The sequence below is a fragment of the Rattus norvegicus genome, chromosome 1 (assembly GCF_021556685.1).
Source record: "Rattus norvegicus strain SHRSP/BbbUtx chromosome 1, alternate assembly SHRSP_T2T, whole genome shotgun sequence".
Lineage (NCBI taxonomy): Eukaryota > Metazoa > Chordata > Mammalia > Rodentia > Muridae > Rattus > Rattus norvegicus.
The window spans coordinates 47,369,238-47,394,975 of NC_141534.1; the positions used below are offsets into that span (position 1 = coordinate 47,369,238).

At 45.8% G+C, this 25,738-nt stretch overlaps 1 long non-coding RNA gene across 1 annotated transcript; it reads right to left on the bottom strand.

Annotated features, from left to right (window-relative positions):
* Positions 1-139: 139 nt before the first annotated feature.
* Positions 140-25,689, bottom strand: LOC148006939 (uncharacterized). Its single transcript, XR_015649228.1, has 4 exons — positions 25,649-25,689; positions 24,588-24,670; positions 956-1,048; positions 140-236 (listed from the first exon to the last, which is right to left on the bottom strand). It is a non-coding gene; the product is annotated as an uncharacterized LOC148006939 (long non-coding RNA).
* Between the last annotated feature and the right edge of the window lie 49 nt (positions 25,690-25,738).

Here is a 25,738-nt window from a genome sequence, read left to right on the forward strand (position 1 = left end):
GCAGCAATGCAGCCTGTCCAATGCCTTCACTGTCACATCATAATTCTGCCCTTACGTGCTGTGTTAAATGCTTTAAAGCTTGTTTGAAGCCACCAGGATTAAAGCTTCCTGTAAAGAGCTATCTGTGACTAATACATACCTTGTTTTAACTGCCATTCATGCTTCCTCGTGGCCATGTCATCCCAACACTTAGACTGATGTGTGCCAAGTCGGGACTGGGAAAGCAGAGAGGCCTACTGAGTAACACGAGAGAGTCTATGGTAAGAACTGGTATAGTTTGACTGTCGGATGCAAAAAAGCAGAGTCCTGTTGCACTCATATCTGAGATTGTGTCTGAAGTCGGAAGCTCGCTTGACTCCTCCTGGTGTTGCTGTCCTATTCTATGGAGTTATGCTCTCCAATGAGTATGAGACAAGTCATTGACTCCCTTGTAGGGACGTATGTCATGAGAGCATTAACACGGGTTGTTGGTATTCTGTCTAAGCTCCACCTCCACAGCTACCTGGCAGTAGCTAGGTATGCTCCGCCCCACAGTTGCCTAGCAACAGCCAGCTGTGCCCGACTTTATAAGGGCTGCTTGCCCCCTCCTCTCTCTCTTACCCCTCTTCCTCTTTGCTCTTCTCTGTTCTTGCCCCCTTCCCCCTTCCCACCACTTGCCCATGGCCAGCCGCCTTTCCTCTCCTCTCCTCCTCTTCTCTCATTAAACCTCTCCACATGGAACCATGTTGCCTTGGTGTATTCTGTCCGGGCACGGGCTGAGATTTAAACAACACGGGTCAAACCAAATAGCCTTCATTACTGGGTTAAAGTCGGTATCACACAGAATCCTTTGTGTACAAGAGACAGACATTCCAACTCTGACAGGCTTAACAAAGCAATCAAATGAATAAATAGGAAAGGATGGACCAGTTCATGGAGGGTGGGGCCAGCGACTCTGGCCACTTGCTGCCCTTGCCTGTGCCCTCCTCTGTTGGCTTCTTTTGCCCATTGGCTCTCTTCTCCGATGGCAAGATGGCAGCCAGTGTCCAAGTTTCTTCTCTGCTTTCACCTTAAAAGTGAAAACAAATCCTACGATTGTCACCTGCTGAACAAGCAGGGCCTAGGAAATGACAGCTTTCTAAGATGGTCTTGGCTGGGGCAGAGGCCCATAGCAGAGCATGGAGTGCAACAGGGCGAAGAAACCTGTATGGACTGGGGCCACCGGGAAGAAGCTTTCTTCAAAGTCCGGCGTGTGCAAAAGGGAGAAACCTGTGACATCAGCCCTCGTTCCTCCACCCTCCCAATCCCCCCTCACAGGATCCCTCCCCCAGCTCCACTCCCCTTCTCCTCTGAGATGATATCCCCCATCCCTCCACTCCCACCCCAAGTCTCAGTAAGGTTAGGGGCATCCTCTCCCACTGAGGCCAGACAAGGTGGCTGTGTTTGGGAACGCACTCCACAGACAGCCAAACAGCTTTAGGGACAGACTCGCTCCAGTTGTTGGGGGACCCCGCCCTCATTTTAAAGGCCAGTTTACCAGTTTGACTCCACATACTACCAGCAATGTTAGAAGTGATCGGGCTTCCCAAGAGAGCAAGCAGCACTTGTATCTGAGCTGAGTATGACCAGGACGGTCTCCGTCTGTGAAGTCTAACCCTGTGGCTGGAGCCCGGCTGGAACATGTGTGCACTCTCTGGGCATCAGGATCTTTGAAATTATTTTTGAAAGGAGGAATGTTCCCCTGACTACCCACTCTTCCTGATGGCACCTCAAAGGTCACCTCCTTCCGTGCTTGCTCCACTGCCCAATGGTCATGCCCCTCTGCCCACGGCTTCCGACACTGAGCACTAAATTCTGCAAATCCGCTAAAGCAGAGAAAGCCAGAGGCCCCAGAGCCAGGCAGTGCCTCACATACTTCCTCAGCACCCCCCCCCCCAACTTTGCTTTTCAAAAGAAAATTCTTCAAACAGAGCAGTCACAAGTCCTGAGTCTGTTGAAGTTTAAAGACAAAGATACCTTTGAGTTTTCTAAACACATTCTAAAAGAAAGGATTTTTTTTGGCTTAAAAAAAAATAAAAAATAAAAACAGACAAATTCTTTTGGTGTTCAAAACAGAATCTCACTAAAAAAAAAAAATTTCCCCTGAGTGCTATTTGACAATAGAGACCAGGCACTGGATATAATATTTTTTTCATCTGAAAAGATTTTTTTAATTCAAGAAAAAGAAAGAAAGAAAGAAAGAAAGAAAGAAAGAAAGAAAGAAAGCAAGCAAGCAAGCAGTGGATAAAGATAAGTCCCCTTAGAGCCTAGTACTAAGATATTTTCACAAAACTTCATACCATCTCATCAGACATGGACTCAGATGATAATTTTAGTGGAAATCACTCAGACTTCCATGAGGTAGAACAGCCACTAAATCTTTAGCCCATTTTGGAGATATATTGGCCCGTTCTCCTATTTTTAGTGACCTGTGTCTCTTCCCGGGGAAGGGTGTGTTTAATTTCTCTGCTGGCACTACGTGTGTGTTCATTTCTAGTACCTGGGTATAATTATCAGTGTTATTTTAATAATCAATTTCAGTATAATGGCAGGATTTGCTTCAGTTGCATTTAAATTATAATAACACTCAATAAAGAGGAAATGGAAAAGAAAAAGGGAAATATCACTGGGAGGATTAACACGACGCTCCCACAAAAGGGACCTTTTTAATTTTCATGAGGCTCGATGAAGTGATAGCCTTTAGAATAGACAATTAGGCTCATAAACCTGACGCACCGAGGGCTTAATTCACAAATACACATCATCACTAATACATTTGCAGGGCAACTGTGTGCTTAACCGGATTAGAATCCGGCAAACCATTTATTATTAATGGGACTGCACATTGCCCTGGTCTCCATCCCTACGTAGAGCAGTATTTAAATCACATGATTTAGCACAATTTGGGGAGTTTAGTTCTGTACAGAAACGGCTCAGTGTTTCTCTGAACAGAATGGGCAGTTTTGACTACTGGACACCGTCAGCGCATTTCACTTCAGGAAGGGTAAGGATTTTGGAGTTTTCGAACCTTGCTCCATCTGGTGATAAACTGAGCAGGAACTGGCTCACCTGCTCCACTCCAACAAGAGGCTGTAAGTTCCAACATGTTCAAGGCTCACCGTTTGCATGTTAGCACTGGACATGCATTGTGTGACTTCTGAGACAGGTAATCTCAGACAGCTTTTCATTTTTCATTAAGAGAGTGACAAACTGCCCAAGTTTGGCTGGGACCTCGGGATTTCCCAGGACACAGACTTAGAAACCAAAGATTCCCCAGCATACAACCAAATGAATTGGCATGTCCACATGCTTGCCGGGATCTCAGGATTCGCTCAACCTGAGGGAAAGGTGGCCCTTTTTTAGATATCCAAATTGAGCCTCGAAAGAAGCAAATACTCTTCTCGACTTCACAGCCTGAGGAGGTGCCTGGCATGATCTCAGATCCTCCCAACTCCTCTGTCCTCACCTTATTCTACTTGGACCCTGAACACAAGCCCACCTCCAGCAGCTGCTTCAGCGGTAGCTACAGCGATGGGGCTGGTGCATTCCGTCTGCCCACCTGGGAAGTCATAGCAGGTCAGCTCGGGAGTAACCAGACCTGTGAGCATGGCCTGGCCAATGATGACAGTCTCTCTCAGTTCCCCTACCTGTGAGAGTGATGAGAATCTCACCTATGATACAAAGGCTGTGCAGAAGTCACAGATCGCCCCCCACCTCAGGTTAGGACACTCACCAACACACTGTGAGGATGCTGTGGCGTCAGACCACAGCCTGGGATGCTGTGGCCCATCACTCCATGCCTTTTCATCTTAGCTAAGTGCTTATTGCACCGAAGACCACCTTTGCAGGGTAAGGGGTGTAAATCAGTACCCATGACCCTTTTCCTCCTTGCAGCTTCAGACAGGATTGCTCTTATTAAAGATCTTGGAGACCTCAGCATACAGCTTTTCTCTTTCCTAAATAAGTCATGAATTCTCTGGTTTGTTGTCAAACAAATCGCTTTCCAGAGTCTCTTTGATATTTTCAAATAGCCATCATCATTAAATTAGCACCAGAGTTATTGTTCAAAGGATCAAGGATCGTTTGGGCAGGTCCAGCCCTGATGGAACAGGTCCCAGGTGGAACTGAGAGGGACTGAGTAGGATGTCACCAAACTCAGAAAAGCACACAGTGTAAAACTTAAGGTATGGGGATTTTGTTTTTATATTTCACAGTTCTGGGAGGTCAAACATGCACACATACACACATACACACACATATAAACACATATATACATACATACACAGACACAAAGACACAGACACACACATAGACACACACATACATGCACACCAGAGAGACACACACAGACACACATATACATGCACACACAGACATACACACACAGACACACACACACATACATGCACACAGAGACACATACACAACAGACACATCTGCACACACACATACATGCACACACACAAACATACTCACACACACACACTCACACACATAGACATATATACACACATATATGCACACACATAGACACACACACATACACACATACATGAACACACAAACACACTCACACACACACACTCACACACATAGACATATATACACACATATATGCACACACATAGACACACATAGACACACACACACACATACACACATACATGAACACACATACACACCAAGCTCACGAATTCTTTCTTTCGAGTAATGTCTACCTTACATTTTCTCCAAAGCAACTGTCCAGTACCCTGAAACCATGAAAGTGAAAGAGGGGGACAAATGGGCAGTCAGAGGGGAAAAATGAGTGTATAGTAAAACTACTAGTGGTTACTTTCCAAAATAAAAAGTATCCCACCCACAGCAGGATATGGTCATTGATTAGGCTCCGAGTGTTCCTGGTGTTTTCAGATAAAGATCTCAAAGTCCCCAGAAGGCTCACAGTGCTGGGACACTTGTCTCATTCTCCTGCCCCAGGCTAAAACCTGGCTTTCTTCCACAGCCTGGTTAGCCACTGTGCCTTGTAAATGCAACCGGCAAACCAGGCAGGCTTCCTCCAACAGACACACAGACCACACTGAAGGCAAAGGTTAGAGGGGGGGGGGATTTCTACCTCTGCTATGTCACTTGGGTGACCCTACACTTCCATGACCTGATTCTTAGCATGAGGCTCATGCTAAGGCTTGGCCCAGAATAGGAGCTGAGCACAGGGCTGAGAGCTAGCTCCTGAGCCTTTTCTTGGTGTCACATACAACCATAGCCAAAATTCTGCAACCATTGACACAATTCTGCTTTAAAGGTGTTTCCAGGGCTGGGATGGTGGTCAAATGAGTAAAACCCCTTGGCTTGAAACTATGAAGACCAGAGTTCAGTTCCCAGAAGGCACAAGAAAAACCACCCACTAGGGTGCCACAGGCTTGTAATCCCAGAGCCAAGAAGGTGGCGTCAGATGGTTCCCTAAGGGCTACTTGGTGAGTTCCAGGGCAATGAGAGTGAGATACCCTGCTGGAGAAAAATGACAAGTTGATAGCACTTGGGGAACAGAACAGGAGAGGTTGTCTTCCAACCTCCACAAGACAGACAGATGGATGGCACAGGAGGAAGAGGAAGGGGAAAGAAGAGATTGATCCTGCCGAGAAGCTGCCATCATAGAAGCATCCCCTGGCCTGTCCATGTCCAGTCGCCATCCCTATGCATTTTTATCCTCAGCTTTAGGCTGTGACTGTCCCTCATGATCATCTAAGGTGACGTGATGCTAGTGGGTGCCATCCAGAAGTGAAATTCTCTACCCCACAGATGACCTGGAAAGTGTTGGTTCTTCTCATTAGAAAAGCTTGGATGCCAAGAGGTGCATGCTGACAGGAGCCTGATACAGCTGTCTCCTGAGAGGCTCTGCCAGAGCATGACAAATACAGAGGCAGATGCTCGTAGCCAACATTAAACTGAGAACAGGGTCCGCAATGGAGGAGTTAAAGAAAGGACTGAAGGAGCCAAAGGGGTTTGCAACCCCATAAGAACAATACCAACCAACCAAACTCCCCAGAGCTCCCGGGGACTAAACCACCATCCAAAGAGTACACATGGACAGACCCATGGCTCCAGCTGCATATGTAGCAGAGGATGGCCTTGTTGGGCATCAGTGGGCGGAGAGGCCCTTGGTCCTGTCAAGGCTCTATGCCCCAGTGTAGGGGAATGTCAGGGCGGGGAGGCAGGAGAAGTGGGTGTGTGTGGGAACACCCTCATAGAAGCAGGGGCCTGGGATACCGGGTTTCTGAAGGGGAAACCAGGAAATGGTATAACACTTAAAATGTAAATAAAATGCAATTAAAAAAGAAGAAAAGCAGCATTTGCGATACGACAGGAATAAAACCTTTAAAATACTAAGAACCTGAGTCTACCTCCCTCCCTGGTTAATTATGAATAGAAGCTGATCTCCTCTGAAGTCCATTCTGGACTTTAAGTCCCAGTGTCTTAGACCAAAAGCCATGATCAAAAGCAACTTGGGTGAGGAAAGGGTTTATTTGTCTTATTCCTCCACATCACTGTTCATCACTGGAGGAAGTCAGGACAGGAACTCAAGCAGGGCTGGAACCTGCAAGCAGGAACTGAAGCAGAGGCCGTGGAGGGTGCTGCTCACTGGCCTTCTCCTCGTGGCTTCCTCAGCCTGCTTTCTTATAGAACCCAGGGCCCAAACCACCCCAGTGATGGTACCACCCACAGAGGGTTGGGCCTTCCCACGTCAATCAAGAAGTTGCCCTATAGGCTTTTCTACAGCTTGATCTTATGGAGGCATTTCCTCAATTGAGGCTCCCTCCTCTCAGATGACTCTAGCTTGTGTCAAGTTTACATAAAACTATCTAGCCTACTCTGTGTGTGTCAGACTAGAAACTTTGTAGTTTGCAGAAAGCAGTTTTGAGTCACACTCCCATCCTGTACAAGTTTCATGGCCCCTGTGGGACCCGGAAACTGAGGCCGGCCACTTCTCTTGCCTCTCAATGGGCTTGGCTTTGCTTCCTCAGCTACACTGGACCTCCCTCATGAACTCAGAGCTGGCCTTGAGCTAATGGACTTCCAAACACGGCTTGAGTTGGACTGAGTCTACCGGAGCCCTATCCCATAGAACCTCAGAGGGACATTATTTGGAAACAATGTCATTGCAGATAAAATTGGTTAATATAGAGTCACGATGTGGGGAGAGAGATGGCCTCACATGGTCTCTCTGAGAAGCCAACCTGGTGAAGACCCAGAGAGAGAGCACTGAAAGACCCAGCACTCGGGAGGAGGATGCAGATGGATCTTTGTATGCATTCAAGGCCAACCTGGTCTACAGAGCAAGTTCCAGGGCAGCCAGGGCTATAGGGTGAAATCTTGTCTTGGAAGAGAGAGAGAGAGAGAGAGAGAGAGAGAGAGAGAGAGAGATTTCTGAAGAAGATGAAGATGGACACTAGAGTGAAAATGCCCCATCTGGCCCTTGAATCTGTAGTTTCTAGAATGGTCTGTGCCATCTGGTAGGACTATAGCATAACAGGCCTGGAAAAGACAATACCCAGCCCTGACCCCTGGTGTCTGGTCAACCACTGGGACCTTCTGGGCTCCCTGAGTGTAGAAGCAGCCTAGGCAATGCCTTTTCTAGTTGTTCTTCCTCCTGGCTAGACCCTCTCAATCCTGCCCCTTTATTCACAGCCTTTTCCTCCTGTCACCACATAGGCCCTATATGTCCTTTGCCACTCTGGTCTAACCCATACCAGAATGAGGGTTACCATTCCTCTCAGAGCTGTGCCAATGCCCAGTTTTTTTGGCCCTCTGGGGCTTCCATTACATGGCCAAGGAAATCCAAATCTGTGTGAAGCCTAGGGAGACCCATGTGGCACAGCCCAAGCTGTCCTTGCTGGCTTCCTCTCGGGCCACTCTTGCCTGCAGCGCTGATTTAACAGGGTCTCTCTCTTCTCAGAGGCTTCTAACTCCCATCACAGTTAGGCCTCATCCCAAGAGCCCCTTCCTCAGAGACTCGCTCACCATTCTCGTTCTCGGCCACAGCTCTCAGTCGCATAATTATTAGTGCGGGGTTGTTTGCTGTTGCTCTTTTATGCCTTTCCCTCTCGCTACAGGCCCCATCTGAGCAGGAACAATATCTATTTGTTCTCCTGGTGCTGGCAGAGATCAGAACAATGTGCCGCTCCTCGGAGGTGCTCTGTAAATATTAGTGGGATGATCCAACCTCAATGCCTCTCTTTATGGCATGATGAAGTATAGGGATGCATTGGCTCTAAAATAAACACTATTGGCCTGGGCTGGGCTCTCAGTCGGTTCATACCAGGAGGGACAAGCAAGCTCAGTACCGTGAGGGGAAGCCATGTCACTGACTGCCACCTATGGAGTCCCTGCTATTCATCTGAATATGTCTTCTATTTTTCTATAGCTTCCGGGCAGACGCTAGCCATGGATTCCTGGTTTGGGATATTGCGTAATAGCTCCTGAAGCTTTGAAATGCCTTTGTTACTTCTGAAAGGCTTTATTAAACCTAACATCAAAGCCGGAGAGGCCACAAAGACATCAGCATACGCCGTTAACCAACAGGGGTCCTGAATGCAAGTTCCCATGACTGACCACTGGGCCTGCTCCCCATGACTGATCACTGGGCCTGCTCCCCACAGAGGCAGAAGCCTCACAACCCCGCAGAAAACAGTGCTGACTTCAAAACCTATCAGGGATGAAGCCATGTTCCTCTAGCAGGGACTTGGTTTTGTCATTCACTTGGAATTACCACTGGGATTCTCTCCCTACTCAGTCACATGACCATTTCTGACAGTGACTACAGAAGTAAGCAGCAGCCCTGCCCAGTTCTTGGAACCAAAGAACATCCATCAAGGCTGGTGCCACGAAGGCATTTTCAGCTACCCTTTGGAAGCTAAACAGATTACTTGATATTTTCACCAACTCTCTTCAGATCTAGTACATGTGAGTATTGCACAGAAGCCAAGCAGGCCTGAAGTCTGTCTCTGGTGGCAACAAATGCAACTTGTCTCTCCTGGTGTTTCTAGGCAGGAGAACCAGAGGAAAACCAGCTGGAAACAGGAATGGGTTCACTTGCCATAAACACTGTTTGCCTCGTACCTTGGCATGACCACCAGGATTTAAATTACACGCAACACCCACTCAAGTCAGTGCAGACAGGGGTCCACTCGGCATCGTGGGCTGCTGCTGTGTCTCCATCTAAGTCGGCTGCCACACCATACTTTCCAGTCAATGAAAGACACTGATGGCCCAGGAGCGGCAGGACCCCTGCCTGAGACACCGCCGGAACCTGAAGGAAACAGACCGGATAAACAGTTCTCTGCACCCAAATCCCGTGGGAGGGAGAGCTAAACCTTCAGAGAGGCAGACAAGCCTGGGAAACCAGAAGAGACTGCTCTCTGCACACACATCTCGGACGCCAGAGGAAAAAGCCAAAGACCATCTGGAACCCTGGTGCACTGAAGCTCCCGGAAGGGGAGGCACAGGTCTTCCTGGTTGCTGCCGCTGCAGAGAGCCCGTGGGCAGCACCCCACGAGCAAACTTGAGCCTCAGGACCACAGGTAAGACCAACTTGTCTGTTGCAAGAAGGCTGCCTGGTGAAATCAGGACACACAGAGGCAGAATTCCTCTAGGACCGGGCATGTCCTGTGTTTACCGGAAGTCCCACACCCGCGGATCCCGGCCCGCAGCAGCTCTCTGCTCCCAGACCCCGTGGGAAAGAGACCTCACCGCCTGGTCAGGTGGGCACTCCTGAGGCTGCATAAGCTCCCGGAAGGGTCGGCACAGGTCTTCCTGGTTGCTGCCGCTGCAGAGAGCCCGTGGGCAGCACCCCGCAAGCAAACTTGAGCCTCGGGACCACAGGTAAGACCAACTTTTCTGCTGCAAGAAAGCTGCCTGGTGAACTCAAGACACAGGCCCACAGGAACAGCTGAAGACCTGGAGAGAGGAAAAACTACACGCCCGAAAGCAGAACACTCTGTCCCCATAACTGACTGAAAGAGAGGAAAACAGGTCTACAGCACTCCTGACACACAGGCTTATAGGACAGTCTAGCCACTGTCAGAAATAGCAGAACAAAGTAACACTAGAGATAATCTGATGGCGAGAGGCAAGCGCAGGAACCCAAACAACAGAAACCAAGACTACATGGCATCATCGGAGCCCAATTCTCCCACCAAAGCAAACACTGAATATCCAAACACACCAGAAAAGCAAGATCTAGTTTCAAAATCATATTTGATCATGATGCTGGAGGACTTCAAGAAAGACGTGAAGAACTCCCTTAGGGAAACACAGGAAAACATTAATAAACAAGTAGAAGCCTACAGAGAGGAATCGCAAAAATCCCTGAAAGAATCGCAAAAATCCCTGAAAGAATTCCAGGAAAACACAATCAAACAGTTGAAGGAATTGAAAATGGAAATAGAAGCAATCAAGAAAGAACACATGGAAACAACCCTGGATATAGAAAACCAAAAGAAGAGACAAGGAGCTGTGGATACAAGCTTCACCAACAGAATACAAGAGATGGAAGAGAGAATCTCAGGAGCAGAAGATTCCATAGAAATCATTGACTCAACAGTCAAAGATAATGTAAAGCAGAAAAAGCTACTGGTCCAAAACATACAGGAAATCCAGGACTCAATGAGAAGATCAAACCTAAGGATAATAGGTATAGAAGAGAGTGAAGACTCCCAGCTCAAAGGACCAGTAAATATCTTCAACAAAATCATAGAAGAAAACTTCCCTAACCTAAAAAAAGCGATACCCATAGACATAAAAGAAGCCTACAGAACTCCAAATAGATTGGACCAGAAAAGAAACACCTCCCGTCACATAATACTCAAAACACCAAATGCACAAAATAAAGAAAGAATATTAAAAGCAGTAAGGGAAAAAGGTCAAGTAACATATAAAGGCAGACCTATCAGAATCACACCAGACTTCTCGCCAGAAACTATGAAGGCCAGAAGATCCTGGACTGATGTCATACAGACCCTAAGAGAACACAAATGCCAGCCCAGGTTACTGTATCCTGCAAAACTCTCAATTAACATAGATGGAGAAACCAAGATATTCCATGACAAAACCAAATTTACACAATATCTTTCTACAAATCCAGCACTACAAAGGATAATAAATGGTAAAGCCCAACATAAAGAGGCAAGCTATACCCTAGAAGAAGCAAGAAACTAATCGTCTTGGCAACAAAACAAAGAGAGTGAAAGCACACAAACATAAACTCACATCCAAATATGAATATAACGGGAAGCAATAATCACTATTCCTTAATATCTCTCAACATCAATGGCCTCAACTCCCCAATAAAAAGAAATAGATTAACAAACTGGATACGCAACGAGGACCCTGCATTCTGCTGCCTACAGGAAACACACCTCAGAGACAAAGACAGACACTACCTCAGAGTGAAAGGCTGGAAAACAACTTTCCAAGCAAATGGTCAGAAGAAGCAAGCTGGAGTAGCCATTCTAATATCAAATAAAATCAATTTTCAACTAAAAGTCATCAAAAAAGATAAGGAAGGACACTTCATATTCATCAAAGGAAAAATCCACCAAGATGAACTCTCAATCCTAAATATCTATGCCCCAAATACAAGGGCACCTACATACGTAAAAGAAACCTTACTAAAGCTCAAAACACACATTGCACCTCACACAATAATAGTGGGAGATTTCAACACCCCACTCTCATCAATGGACAGATCATGGAAACAGAAATTAAACACACATAGACAGACTAAGAGAAGTCATGAGCCAAATGGACTTAACGGATATTTATAGAACATTCTATCCTAAAGCAAAAGGATATACCTTCTTCTCAGCTCCTCATGGTACTTTCTCCAAAATTGACCATATACTTGGTCAAAAAACGGGCCTCAACAGGTACAGAAAGATAGAAATAATCCCATGCGTGCTATCAGACCACCACAGCCTAAAACTGGTCTTCAATGACAATAAGGGAAGAATGCCCACATATACGTGGAAATTGAACAGTGCTCTACTCAATGATAACCTGGTCAAGGAAGAAATAAAGAAAGAAATTAAAAACTTTTTAGAATTTAATGAAAATGAAGGTACAACATACCCAAACTTATGGGACACAATGAAACCTGTGCTAAGAGGAAAACTCAGAGCGCTGAGTGCCTGCAGAAAGAAACAGGAAAGAGCATATGTCAGCAGCTTGACAGCACACCTAAAAGCTCTAGAACAAAAAGAAGCAAATACACCCAGGAGGAGTAGAAGGCAGGAAATAATGAAACTCAGAGCTGAAATCAACCAAGTAGAAACAAAAAGGACCATAGAAAGAATCAACAGAACCAAAAGTTGGTTCTTTGAGAAAATCAACAAGATAGATAAACCCTTAGCCAGACTAAGGAGAGGACACAGAGAGTGCATCCAAATTAACAAAATCAGAAATGAAAAGGGAGACATAACAACAGATTCAGAGGAAATTCAAAAAATCATCAGATCTTACTATAAAAACCTATATTCAACAAAACTTGAAAATCTTCAGGAAATGGACAATTTCCTAGACAGATACCAGGTATCGAAGTTAAATCAGGAACAGATAAACCAGTTAAACAACCCCATAACTCCTAAGGAAGTAGAAGCAGTCATTAAAGGTCTCCCAACCAAAAAGAGCCCAGGTCCAGACGGGTTTAGTGCAGAATTCTATCAAACCTTCATAGAAGACCTCATACCAATATTATCCAAACTATTCCACAAAATTGAAACAGATGGATCACTACCGAATACCTTCTACGAAGCCACAATTACTCTTATACCTAAACCACACAAAGAGACAACAAAGAAAGAGAACTTCAGACCAATTTCCCTTATGAATATCGACGCGAAAATACTCAACAAAATTCTGGCAAACCGAATTCAAGAGCACATCAAAACAATCATCCACCATGATCAAGTAGGCTTCATCCCAGGCATGCAGGGATGGTTTAATATACGGAAAACCATCAATGTGATCCATTATATAAACAAACTGAAAGAACAGAACCACATGATCATTTCATTAGATGCCAAGAAAGCATTTGACAAAATTCAACACCCCTTCATGATAAAAGTCCTGGAAAGAATAGGAATTCAAGGCCCATACCTAAACATAGTAAAAGCCATATACAGCAAACCAGTTGCTAACATTAAACTAAATGGAGAGAAACTTGAAGCAATCCCACTAAAATCAGGGACTAGACAAGGCTGCCCACTCTCTCCCTACTTATTCAATATAGTTCTTGAAGTTCTAGCCAGAGCAATCAGACAACAAAAGGAGATCAAGGGGATACAGATCGGAAAAGAAGAGGTCAAAATATCACTATTTGCAGATGATATGATAGTATATTTAAGTGATCCCAAAAGTTCCACCAGAGAACTACTAAAGCTGATAAACAACTTCAGCAAAGTGGCTGGGTATAAAATTAACTCAAATAAATCAGTTGCCTTCCTCTATACAAAAGAGAAACAAGCCGAGAAAGAAATTAGGGAAACGACACCCTTCATAATAGACCCAAATAATATAAAGTACCTCGGTGTGACTTTAACCAAGCAAGTAAAAGATCTGTACAATAAGAACTTCAAGACACTGGGGAAAGAAATTGAAGAAGTCCTCAGAAGATGGAAAGATCTCCCATGCTCATGGATTGGCAGGATTAATATAGTAAAAATGGCCATTTTACCAAAAGCAATCTACAGATTCAATGCAATCCCCATCAAAATACCAATCCAATTCTTCAAAGAGTTAGACAGAACAATTTGCAAATTCATCTGGAATAACAAAAAACCCAGGATAGCTAAAGCTATCCTCAACAATAAAAGGACTTCAGGGGGAATCACTATCCCTGAACTCAAGCAGTATTACAGAGCAATAGTGATAAAAACTGCATGGTATTGGTACAGAGACAGACAGATAGACCAATGGAATAGAATTGAAGACCCAGAAATGAACCCACACACCTATGGTCACAACAAAAACTCAGGTGACAGCAGATGTTGGCGAGGATGCGGAGAAAGAGGAACACTCCTCCATTGTTGGTGGGATTGCAGACTGGTACAACCATTCTGGAAATCAGTCTGGAGGTTCCTCAGAAAATTGGACATTGAACTGCCTGAGGATCCAGCTATACCTCTCTTGGGCATATACCCAAAAGATGCCTCATCATATAAAAGAGACACGTGCTCCACTATGTTCATTGCAGCCTTATTTATAATAGCCAGAAGCTGGAAAGAACCCAGATGCCCTTCAACAGAGGAATGGATACAGAAAATGTGGTACATCTACACAATGGAATATTACTCAGCTATCAAAAACAACGAGTTTATGAAATTCGTAGGCAAATGGTTGGAACTGGAAAATATCATCCTGAGTGAGCTAACCCAATCACAGAAAGACATACATGGTATGCACTCATTGATAAGTGGCTATTAGCCCAAATGCTTGAATTACTCTAGATCCCTAGAACAAACGAAACTCAAGACAGATGATCAAAATGTGAATGCTTCACTCCTTCTTTAAATGAGGAAAAAGAATACCCTTGGCAGGGAAGGGAGCGGCAAAGATTAAAACAGAGACTGAAGGAACACCCATTCAGAGCCTGCCCCACATGTGGCCCATACATATACAGCCACCCAATTAGACAAGATGGATGAAGCAAAGAAGTGCAGACCGACAGGAGCCGGATGTAGATCGCTCCTGAGAGACACAGCCAGAATACAGCAAATACAGAGGCGAATGCCAGCAGCAAACCACTGAACTGAGAATAGGTCCCCCGTTGAAGGAATCAGAGAAAGAACTGGAAGAGCTTGAAGGGTCTCGAGACCCCATATGTACAACAATGTCAAGCAACCAGAGCTTCCAGGGACTAAGCCACTACCTAAATACTATACATGGACTGACCCTGGACTCTGACCCCATAGGTAGCAATGAATATCCTAGTAAGAGCACCAGTGGAAGGGGAAGCCCTGGGTCCTGCTAAGACTGAACCCCCAGTGAACTAGACTATGGAGGGAGGGCGGCAATGGGGGGAGGGTTGGGAGGGGAACACCCATAAGGAAGGGGAGGGGGGAGGGGGATGTTTGCCCGGAAACCGGGAAAGGGAATAACACTCGAAATGTATATAAGAAATACTCAAGTTAATAAAAAAAAAAAAAAAGAAATGGTAAAAAAAAAAAAAAGAAAGACACTGACACACCTGAGGGTTTCCCTGGCAACAAAACCCTGACTTCACTAGCTGTCTCAACAGTCCTTGCACCCTGTCAACCAGCCCCTCTGTCCCTTTTGGTGCCTCAGATGCTTCTTGTCTCTTATGGACAGCCATAAAGTCCTAGGGTCCCATCTCTCACCAAGTCAGATATTTTTAAATCTGACCATGTGGTCCCAGGGGACTACACTGTGACTATGGCCAGCCAGGAGCTCACGGGGCTTCATAGGAGAAGCCATTGAAGAAAAAGGACCTGTCCAGTGCTGTTCAGATTCTGGGCTCTGATCAAGTAACATGCCTTTCAACAATGTCCTATTGTATGTAAAGTTAGGGTTCCCAGATTGGGGGTATTGAAGTACTTCTTACATACGAAAAAATTCTAAGCACAGGAACCCAAACAAATGCTTGTACAAAAGTGTTCATGATGGTGTGACTCGCAGAAACCACGTAAGAGAAACAGCCCAGTCATTCTCATTAATGGCTGAATGGATATATAGCCTGTGGTAAGTCCATACAGACTACTGTTAAGCCTTAATAAGCAATGAAGAATTAACTCATGCTACAACCTGACCTAATGGTAACAACATCCCTCTAAGTAGAAAACAGAGAGAGAGAGAGAGAGAGAGAGAGAGAGAGAGAGAGAGAGAGAGACCATTCTTGCATGAAGTAGTGAAAACATCAAATTTTTAGAATCAAAAAGAAAAAAAGAAATGGTGACTTCCCAAGGTAATAAAGCTCTGGGAATTTATTGTGTAAAATGTCAATCTGGAACTATACTAAAGTTCCAGTGGAGGATGGTGGTGACACTTACACAGGAGGCAAAGCAACCCTACTATCACTAACCACGCATCTAAAGCAGTGGTAGGCTTCAGTCTGTGTCCTGACAACTTGTAAAACTCAGATGAAAGAAGAAATGTGGGTGGTAGTTTTCAATTTAATTACAAGATGTGAGAAGCCATTTAGTGTCCACTAGTAATCGTGATTATCTAAGAATGAAATGAAGGGCCTGTGAGAGGGCTCCACAGGTAAGGGAGCTTGCCACCAAGCCTGATGACCTGAGTTCAGTGCCCAGGAATCACATGATAGAAAATCAATTTCCACAAATTGTTTTCTGCCCTCCACATGTGTGTCATGGTACATGCACACTCATATATACACATACTCATGCATAATAAGTAAATCTGAGCATTTTAAGTAAAGAAAAAATTTAAAAGAATGCAATGGAAACACTGTTTCATTTGATTTACATATACAAGTTTTCAAAAGGCTAATAACTGGTTATAATATAAATACTTATTAGGCAGTTGAAACACCACCTACTTAATCCACTAATTTTCTTAGCATTCTTTGACCCTAAAGACACCTTGCAAGGGTCCCTGGCCCAAGAGTGCTGTGAACCAACACACAAGAGACTGACTTCCCCAAAAAAGTCAGGCTGGAACCCCATCTACTCCCAAATCCACAGAAACCAAGAGATAAACGTGTTAAAACATCAGCAAATCTAAACTGTGGGATGTGACAAGGGACCAGAAAGCCTCAGGTGGACTACAGAGAGAGGAAGGAAGGAAGGAGGGAGGGAGGGAGGGAGGGAGGGAGGGAGGGAGGGAGGGAGGGAGGGAGGGAGGGAGGGAGGGAGGGAGGGAGGAAGGAAGTGGGTAAGTTAAGAACTACATTAGCTCTGCAGGCCAGGGACCTGATCAGATCCTCAGTCAACCTGGCCTCCAGCAAATCAGAGGAGCATCGGAAGAACACAAGAACCAACTAGAGTCTGTCTTTAGGTAGGAGGGTCTTGTGATATGGTGGTAACAGCATGGTCTTCTCTCTGAAACACATATCCAAATATGTAGAGGGAAGAAATAGTTCCAGGGACCTGCCTCGGAGTACAGATGGTTACACTGAGGATAACCCAGCAGTCTGACATGAAGGCACACCCAGAAAAGCGGTTGTCTTCTTCACTCCAAATAGCTGACCATTTGTATGAGATGCTCAATAGTTGGCCGTAAGGCGGGCGTATGTTGGAGGGTTACCAGAGGATAGGCTGCTGCAAGTGTCCCGAGGACATTTTGTGTAGTCTAGGCTCCCTGCGATGTTCACTGAGTATTACAGGTATTTGGAGGTATAGTTTTGTAAAATAATAATAATAATAATAATAATAATAATAATAATAATAATAATTTCTAGATTTTTCTTTCTCATCCCTGGCTCCTGGAATGACAACTTTGAGACTAATATTCATTATTAAATGCCTAGGCCATAAGCTTGGGTCACTCCCTGACTTGCTCATAACTTATTTAACCCATTCAAACTAGTCTGTGTCTGCCACTTGGTTAGTCACCTCTCTCAGTTCTGCCCACTTCCTCATTCCTGTCTCATCAGTGTCTCTCCCAACATCTCTCCTTTAATTTTCTCACTATTTCTAAGAATCCTCTCTTCTTCCCAGTGGCCCACCCCCTTTCTCCTGCCTCAGCCCATTGGTCATAGGCTCTCTTATTGACAGGCAGTGCTTATAAGGGATTCCCTCTACCTCTTTTCAGCTCACATTGCTGTCTCAGTTAGGGTTCCTATTGCAGTGATAAAGACCTTGACCAAAAGGTCAAGGGGAGGAAGGATTGGCTTTCACTGACAGCTCTTAGGTCGTACTCCTTCCTCACAGAAGTCAGGGCAGGGACGGAAGCAGAGACCATGGAGGAGTGCTGCTTACTGGATTGCTCTCCATGGCTTTGTTAGCTTGCTTTCCTATACAATTCAGGACCACATGCCCAGGGTGGCACCACTCCCATCCCCTGCTCCCAGACTGGGCCCATCAGCATCAATCATTAATCAAGATACTGTCCCACTGACTTGCCTATAGGCCAGTCTTATGGAGGTATTGTCTCAATTAACTTTCCCTCTACCCAGGTATGTCTAGGTTCATGTCAGATTGACAAAGACCAGGCAACACAGACGGCCTATGGGGTCATAACCCTGTTTAAAATCAAGGAGCACTTGACGTCTCAGTAGGGAGAAAGACATGGCTATCAGAGAGGAAATGAAACAAACTTGGTCACGTGCCGCTCAGTATGACAGCTGGGCCATGGGTGTATGGCAGCTCGAACTGTCCCTCACTCTGGTGTCTACAGCTCTCGTCCTTGCATGGTTCCTGTGCTCTAGAATGAAAGTCAAATGGAGGCATGAGTTGCTTCTTGCCCGACTGGCACTGCACTCTCCACTCAACCCTACAGCACACCCTCGAGTCTCTCTCCCTTGCAAGGTGCCTTCCCAACACCCTCCCCTGCTCACCCGAACCTCTCTTCTGCACGCATAGGGCCATACATTGTAGACTCTTAATAAAGATTTGTCAGACTGAGAAGTGAACAGCATGGAGACCAGAGAGATGGCTCAGTGGTCAATGGTGCAGACTACTCTTCAGAGGACTCATATTCGGTTCCCAACACAACCATCTGTCGCTCAAAGTCCAGGGAATCTGACATTTTCCTCTGGCCTCAGTGGGTGTCCACATACACGCAGACATACATGCAAACATGCACAGCAATGAAAAGGAAACCTTTTAAAAGATAAAGAAGTAAACGGTTGACCAAAAGTCGAAATGTCATTATTGTCATTGTTATTAATCATTCTCCCTGCTAACAGCTTTCCAGATCCCAGCAAAGGATTTATCCTCCTACCTGAGAGACAGGCTCCAAACATCTGTGGAAAGGTCCAGGCTGAGGACTCAGTCAGCAGAGTGCTTGTCACGCAAGCCTGACCATGTGATTTCAGTTGTTAGTACTCACATCAAAGCCATGTGTGGCACCATTTCCCCACCATGATAGAATCCCCAGCACTGGGGAAGTAGAGAGGGGAGGTGCTGTGACCTGTTACCCAGTCAGTCTAGCTAAAGCCTTAAGCTCCAGGTTCATCCACACATCTTGCCTCCAAAATGAAAATGAAGGTAGAGAATGATGGAGAACAACGCCTGATGTTGATCTCTGGCCTCATATTCATATACACATACACTCACACACACACACACACACACACATATACACACACTCTACACACACATACACACTCTCACACACACATACACACACTCACACATTCACAGTCTTACACAATCTCACATGCTCACTCATACACACACATATACACACTCACATAGACACACTCTACACACACACATACACACTCTCACACATACAAACACACATACACACATACTCATACACATAGACATACACACATACACACACTCACACATTCAGTCTTACAGAATCTCATATGCTCACACATACATACACTCATACACACACATACCCACACTCACATAGACACACACTCACACAGTCTTACACACTCACACAAATACTTAGACACCAACACACACACATTCATACATGCTTCACACACATATTCTCACAACACTCTTACACACTCTGTCTCATACACACAACTCACACACTCTCACACACACTCTCACACACTCTCACACACTCTCACACACATACATACACACACAATCACACTCACATTCTCATAACATACTCTCACACACACATTCTCACAACACATACTCTCACAAACACACTCACACACATACTCTCTCACACATACACTCTCATACATACACACTCTCTCACATGCATCAAAAGGTACTGTGTTTGAATTACCTGCCTGGTTCAAAGTTGTTGACACACTGAATTGAACCAACATTGCTGATCTCAGAAAAGCCCAAACCTAAACAAACAGCGTGTGGTTGCTCTGGGCTGTCCACTTGATGGACGACGGCGAGCATGTCTCCAGGGAGCTCTGAGAAGGGAGAGATGGCCTCCTCGCCTGATGGTGCACAGCTGACTGAGCCAGGGTCCCAGACTTTGGCAGAAGGAGAAGGTGAGCCCCGCCCTTCACCCCTCTCTGCTTCTGGACTCTAGATACCTGTCATGTGACCAGCTGCCTCATTCCCCAAAGTGATGCCCTCGCCATGACAGTGGATTATACCTCAGACCGGAAGCCAGAATAAACCCTCCTTCCTAAATGTGGTTTCTGACCGGTGTTTTATCACAGCAATAGCAACAAAAATGCATTACTTTGACAGGTCACAGGAGGAGAGGAGTCTGATCTGATCATGGGAATCCTGACCCAAAGAAATTCAGTTCCCCAATGCCAGGCACTTACTAGCCCTACAAGTTTCCTGACCTGTTGCTGGGCAACCTTTCCCAAGATTGACACATTCCAATTCCACCCTCTTCCTGATGCTTCTCAGTCACCTTTAGGTTTTCATTATGCCTTTTTCACTTGGTGTTGAACACAGCCTTCCAAGCCTCATCTGAAGCACCTGTTTCAGAGGAAAGCCAGAGGATACCCAATGTTTAGTGTGGGGTTTCTCCCTGTGGCTCTCTCAGAGGAAACATAAAATCTCCCCAGAAGATAGCAGGCAACTTATGGTTAAACCATTCATCTAAAACTAGGTGGCAGCCCCCCCCCCCATGATCCTAGGTCCATCTGGGACTTGTTCACTGAGTCCCTGACATCTCTTGGAAGGCATCTAATCAAGCAGAGGGAAATATCCAATAGCTAGACAGGGAGTTCTGAGCAGAGGTCTGCAGGTGAGAAAAGACAGACCCGAGTTCAAGTCCCACCAGTGCCAGTGTCTTAGAAGCAGAGATACACAGCAGAATTAGCCCCATCCAAATCAATTCTTGTCTTGCACCATCTTTAGGAATTAGGGACACACCTTTGCAGGTCTCTCTGAGCACTCCAGAGGACTCTGATATGATCCACGATTCTCAGACTCTAATAGCTTCAGCTTCTCCCAGGTTCCTTAAGGCTCAAACTTCTCCACCCCAGAAAGCCAGATGTGGAGACAAGAATTTGCATCCAGCACTAACTCCCAGGTGATGTGCTTCTCCTCACTAAGACTTGGGGGCTGTACCTGGACATCATCAAGTCACCAGCTCTGGAACCTCACCTTCCCTGAACTATAAAATGGTGACAATGACTGCCTCCATTCATACAGTGCCCACAAGCTATGAAAGAACTCCAAAGCATGTGGGGCACCTCTCACCCCCCAACACACACACACACACACACACACACACACACACACACACACACAGAAGAGACCTCATTACTCAAGCCATGGCTGTGTCTATGTGCAGGTCCACGGAAGTCCCTGTGCTGGTCAGTGATTCCACTTGGAGTATTTCTTTGAATTTTCAAACTTTCAAAGGACCTAAAGCCCATGTATTCCTGTTTCCTGGGCAAATTCCAACCCTCTGGAGTTGGCTTTTTTTTTTTAATAGAATGGTGCTTATCAGAGGGAAAACATCTGCTCCAGTTTCTTCAATCTCTAATTTATCTAATCTCCCTTTGTAAAATAGGTATATCGCTAATGACTGAATTCCTGCCAAGGGAATGAAATGCCTGTTTCAATCACTTACTCTTCTTGTTGGCTTTACCCTCTGAGGGACAATATCACACAACATAAATATAATGGATGGACCACGCGGTTTTCTTTTTTTTTTTTTTTATTCGTGTCTTCATCACTGGCCACTATCAGAGAGACGCGTCGTTTTACACTTGTGATTGTAAATCTCTTTTTGAGAACTGTCCTTCAGCAAGGCCCCAAGTGCCAACCCCGGGAGAAGCTTCAGCGGAGCGTGACCATGCCGGGATGCGGCCACCAGAGGGCGCCGCAGAGCAGCATGCCCGCCCCCTCCAAAGACTCCCAGCCGCGCCCTCCCAGTCAGGCTGTTTATGTCAAGAAGGGTGGTTTTTTTTTTTTTTTTTCAAAACCTCCTCGCGCGCGGAGGTGGTTTTCCTTCCACGTTTTTCCTCCCTCTTATTGGTGGTTTTTGTTTTGTTTCGTTTCTTTTTAAGTGATAATCAAATAGGTTCTGCTCCCGGTTGTTTACAGAAGTAAACAAAGACTGCACTTAGAATGGAATTAGGTTTAAAAAAAAAAAAGAAGTAGAAGAAGAACCCGGGCCTTTAAGTGCTATGGGGTGGAGGAGGGGTTAGAGGCCAAATGGGAGGAGCCCTACACACCTTGTTAATGGGAAGGAGAAAGGAAGGAGTTCAAGGCCCAGCCAAGGGTAGGCCTCCGAGTCCTACAGGAGCCCTACCCAGTACCTGCCAAGCCAGAAGACACCAGCTCTAGCCAGCATATAACTTAGCTTCCCCACTGTCCTCTGGTCTCTCTCCCTCTGAGAAATAGCGAAGAGGTTTAGAATTCCATATTATAACCTATTTATAATATGTCATTTTGGGGTATGTGTAAATAATATGCACCATTTTAACCCCAGTGGCGTTGTCGGTGCACCGGTTAACCACCACCCATCTCCAGAACTTCACTCCCATCTCCCGCTGAAACCCGGAGGCCAGGAAATGCTCCTGGTGACCTCTGTCTCACTCTCTCCCAGCATGTCTGCCCTAGAACCTCCCAGAAGTGGAATAGTACCATACAGATCGTCTTTTAGTAAGCTGTTTTTAAAGGTGCAGCCACGCCAGTAGCAAGGTGTCAGAACGTCATTCCTTTTCTGGGTGAGTACTATTCTAACACATTCCTTCTTGTGGTTGGTAGCCAGAAGAATGCAGGAAACAAACCGGAGAGGCAGCCCTGGTCCTTGACTTTCAGTTGAAGACTCTGGGCTTTCCCACACAGCACAGGGCAAGGAGTCACAGTCAGATCTTCCTGTTCACATCCACTGCTCCCTTCCCTGCCTTGTGTGGGGCCCTCTGCTAATATTCCACTGCACACTGGCATGGACAGGTGTACCTTTCTTGGGCAGAACATTCAAACCCTTCCTCACCCCCCCCCAAGTGCCTTGTGATCCCCAAACCTGAGACTCAAACTAGGGCATGAACCAAACAAGACCTGCTCAGGTGTGTGACATTTACACATTTACACAGCCCCTTTCCAAGGCTCTTACACGGGCCAGACAAGCCAACATCCTTTGGTCTTTATATTTCACTTTGCCCAGAGGTTCTAATTGGACAACAGGGGCACTCAAAAAAGGACACAGTGGCTGCGTGTCCTTCAGAGTTCTCTGCAGTGGGTATCCCCAGAAGACCACGGTTCCTAACAAAAGTCATCTGGAGGGAACTTGGGGTTAGCTTTATGAGGAAACTATTCCCGATTTCCGGAATTTCACTAACAAAACCTGCTCTTGGCTCTCTCCTGTCCCTGTTCCTGGGACAGTGAGGACATTCTCTGCAAGCTTCTTACACATTATATCCTTTTGTTTTTCCCAGGCTCAGTGAGGGAATCAGGTTTTAAAGACACTCAGCTGAGGAGCCCCAGCCAGGACTCCATCCCTGGCTCTATGACTTCAGAGTCCAGGTTTGCACGGCCTGGCAACATTTCCCCTTCCCATGGTGGAAGCTGCCAAAGAGAGACGTATTTTCCTGGAGCTCAATCTGAAAAGCAACTGAGGGGCTAGGGAGAGGGTTGGTAAAGTTACAAGCATGAAGACCCCAGTTCGAGCCCCAGCATCTACATCAAAAAGCCAGGCAGAATGGGACACCCATGTAACCATAGCATTGTGTAGGGGGCGAGGAGGACAGCCACCTGGGGGTCCATGGAGCTCACTGGCCAATCTGTCTCATTTACTCACTGAGCTCCAGGCCTGTGAAAGAAGCGGTCTCAAAAAGCAAGGTGAAGAGCCCCAGAGAAACCACACTGTGGTTGACCTCCGATCTCCAAATGTATGCAAACCTACACAACACACACATATACACATACACACATACACATACACACACACACATACACACATACACACACAGACACACACATACACACACAGACACACACAGACACACACAGACACACACACAGACACACACAGACACACACATACACACACATACACACACAGACACACACAGACACACATACACATACACACACACAGACACACACAGACACACATACACACACACATACACACACACAGACACACACATACACACATACACATACACACACAGACACACACACAGACACACAGACACACACACATACACACACAGACACACACACAGACACATACATACACACACATAAACACACACACATACACACACATACATACACACATATAAACACACACATATACACACACAAATACACACACACAGACACACACACATACACACATACACCTTAAACATATTAGTGATGGTGCTAATCCACTTGTATCTACAACTTGCTGCCTTAGGTTTTGGAATAAGCTGAAATTTGAACTATAGTTGTTTTCTGGTATGTTCTGAAAGAACAGGTGGGTCAACCCAATACCTGCATTCTTAGTAACATGTTAAGACTGAACATGTCCACACTCACCTTAGAGTTGCTGAGACATCTCATATTCCAAGAGATCTTGTCCTCTTGTTCCAGCAACTTTAACTGTGCATTGAGAATGTTACCTGGGGAAGGAAGGGAGCAGTCAAGACTCCAGCCATAATGGCTTCACAAGCACACAGAGTGTTTGCAGGGACTCTAGTTACCCTGGAACTATTGTGGGGAAACACAACAGGAAACCTGGGTCCATCTTGTTTCATATCCTAAATACCGAATGCCCTTGAATGATAATAATTTGTAGGAAATAAAGCCATACTCGAAGAAGGCTGACTGCCTCTAAAAGGATTAAAGTCTATCTCAGTGGTCCAAGAACTTTTCCAAATTACAGCTGCCCACCATCCTGGACCATACTTGCCAGTTTCAGATGGGAAAATGCTAGAGCTGTTTGTGTTGGGCCTCGGTCTGGGTGACCAATAGACTCTCCAGGATGAGACAAGGAGTGGGAGGCGGGGGCTGATTTTCACACACCAATTCCCTGGGTTCCCACTGTAAAGTGTTAATGAGGAAGAGGAAGTGTGGTCTCCAGTTCGTACCGAACATTTGTACCACTAAATGAAAAACTGAAAGAAAATGAGCACATTTTCTGGTAACCTGAGAAGACTTGGGGAGGGGTGTTCCCCGCAAATGGTGCTGGATTTTAATCTCTCGGTACCCTAAGAGTTGGGAAATGAACTCTCAGAGCTTATGCCCGCTGGTTACTCTCAGGATAGCTCTTAGATCATATTCTGAAGGAAGTTGAGGGCATAGGGGAATGTTCTTATACCAGGCAATACGGTCTTGTAGAATTCAACTAGGCCTGATATGACATCCCCCACATGGGTGGGGCCAAGGAACTGAGCATGCTCAGACCAAGCCCACCCGGACAGAGACAGTTCTCTATTTCACCTTTGAAATCTTGACTCTCTTTTCCCCACTTCCTCTGTTACCTCTTTAGCCAGGGATCATCATCTGCCTAGAGGCTTACAGAAGCCTCTGAGCTCACTACTGACCCTTCCACCCACATCAGTGTGTATCTCGGCGCTCCCCAGGGCACGTCTCCTTACCACCAACAGCGCTTGTTGTGCCTGCTCGGCTTTAGGCCTCTTTCTCTTGTCCCTAATCCTGACTCTTCCCCCACCCTCTCTGTGTACTCA